Below are 2,500 nucleotides of genomic sequence, written 5' to 3'. Positions count from 1 at the left end.
TATATATAATATACAGTATATATACATATATATAATATATATATATATATATATATATATATATATATATATATATATAATATCTGATAGAAAACAGTAATAATGTATATCCAACAGTAAATTTACTAATTATATATTAAATTTTTATGTGATGGTCAACAGAGAAGGAAAATTAGTCAGTATGAAGATGAAAGATTTTATACATTTCTTCCGATGTTATGTGACTGATAAAGAAAAATTGTAGAAAAAATACTTGGCAAATATGTAAATATATTTTTAAATTATTTTTACCTCTAATAGATAAACAGAGACCATAAAATTGTGGGAATAATGTCGAGTTTTGCCTGGTAGATCGATCTACCTTGTGGAGTAAAGGTGACATATATATTTTCCCACAAAAAAAATGCGCTCTGAAAATTTTCAGTGGTTTTGGAAAATATACGAAATAACCAAAATATCTCCCATGAAACGTATCTCAGTGTTTTCAGTGTTATCACTTAATAATATCTCTACGCTTGAGTGGTTTCTACGTCTTTAATCGCGCCCGAATAGAAAAAAAAAATGTCGATAAATAATGAAAGACGTATTTAAAAAACGCTATTGGAAAAGTCATCCCTTCCGACATCTTCGTTTTCTTTGTTACTCGCGACGGAGACCAAGTTTTCTATGACTGCCCGGGGTCCCCATGGAAACAGCGAGTTCTGGAAGGCTTCAAGATGGCGAGCATGTCCGTGACTGTTTATGGCGTTGGGACTGTTGTCCGCACGGGGGCTACGGTTGGTGGGGTCGTGCTCCTCCTGTATATTGTCATCATCTTGTACATCTTACACAACACCGCCGTCCTGCCCCCGTTTTCATGTTACACGTAAGTGTCAAGATGAATAATTATAGACGAAATTATTCTCTCTGATTTTTTTAACAGCCTCTCTCGCACTTCCTCTTTTCTAAGCCCCTCCCCCCACCCCTCCCTCTTTCCTATTTTCCATGAGGACCTCAGTTATTATGATTTATATTGATTTATAAGTCGAAATGTAGACCATATAATTGAAATCAACGCCATTTCTCAAATACCTTAATATTACTCGTTGCTAGATTTTGTCAACAGAATAGAATCGTAGGTTGCTTGAATGACAATGGGTACACTTCCCTATTACATTCTCTCTCTCTCTCTCTCTCTCTCTCTCTCTCTCTCTCTCTCTCTCTCTCTCTCTCTCTCTCTCTCTCTCTCTCTCTCTCTCTCTCTCTCTCTCTCTCTCTCTCTCTCTCTCTCTCTCTCTCTCTCTCTCTCTCTCTCTCTCTCTCTCTCTCTCTCTCTCTCTCTCATTGTCGACCTTAGTCTGCCCTCTATTACCTATACAGCTATAGGGGTTATATTTTGCCTATTTTTAAAGGGATTTAAGACCTTATTGTCGGACATGTAAACACACCCTCGCATTCAGATAGGCTCCGATTCCTCTATCAAGGGCTATAAGCGATCGAATCTCGTTCCATTGCCCCTTTACACGATGCTTACTTCCAGATCTTGTCCTCTTTTCCAAGAATCTATTGTGAACGTTGTCAACGAAATTGGAATTGGCTGATGCCATTTTACAGTATTTGATTGCTTTTATTTTGTATATTATGTGTATGTGCCTGTTTATGTATTAATTTTTATTCACTATTTTGTATTTTAATTATTATTTGTTCATATTTTTGTTTTGTATATTTGTTATTATTTATTGGCATTTTTATTTTGTATATATGATACTTGGGTGCGATTGTAGCAGGAAAGAGAGGAGTAGGGGTGGAGGTAGAATGTAGATTGAGAGAAGCGAGTAAATATCTTGTTGGATTAAAAAGTGTAATGAGAAATAGACGTTTGGGAATGGATGCTAAGAGGAGGTTATATGAAGGGGTAATTGTGCCGACAGCACTGCACGGGGCAGAAACATGGAACATAAGAGAGGAAGAGAGAAGGAGTTTGAATGTGTTTGAGATGAAATGTCTGAGAAGTATGATAGGGATTACTAGGCTGGATAGAGTGAGAAATGAAGATGTGAGGAGAAGAACAGGGGTGGAAAGGGAGTTGGGAGATAAGGTTGATAAAAGAGTATTGGGATGGTTTGGACACATGGAAAGAATGAGTGAAGAAATATTAGTAAAATAGGTGTGGAAGGCAGAGGTGGAAGGAGTGAATATGAAGGGGCGTCCTAGGATGAGATGGATGGATGGGGTAAAAGGGGCATTACGAAAGAGAGGAATTTCTGTTGAGGAAGGACGGGAGAGGACGGAAGATAGGGGTGAATGGAGAATGGTTGTATATGAATGATGCTGTGATGCATGAGGGAGTGGGGGATGGTGGGGCGAGGGAGTATGTATGAGAAATAAATTTACGCAGCCCGAAGGGATTTCTCCCCGTCTTCTCCTTTTCTGCATGAGGGGACGGAGAGGGGGGGTCGCCGAATTAATGAAGCGGCCTTGCTGTGGATGTGCTGTGTCTTGCGACACTGCTTCTGACCCA

General features: G+C 38.7%; 1 protein-coding gene across 1 annotated transcript in view; it reads left to right on the top strand.

Moving 5' to 3' along the window:
* Positions 1-2,500, top strand: part of LOC143035586 (uncharacterized) — a 408,032-nt gene that overhangs the window by 388,390 nt on the left and 17,142 nt on the right. The window lies entirely within an intron of this gene.

The sequence above is a fragment of the Oratosquilla oratoria genome, chromosome 19, assembly GCF_046742065.1.
Source record: "Oratosquilla oratoria isolate Oo_2021 chromosome 19, ASM4674206v1, whole genome shotgun sequence".
Classification (NCBI taxonomy): domain Eukaryota; kingdom Metazoa; phylum Arthropoda; class Malacostraca; order Stomatopoda; family Squillidae; genus Oratosquilla; species Oratosquilla oratoria.
Note: the sequence above shows the minus strand (reverse complement) of the source record. Positions and strands in the feature narration are given on the sequence as shown.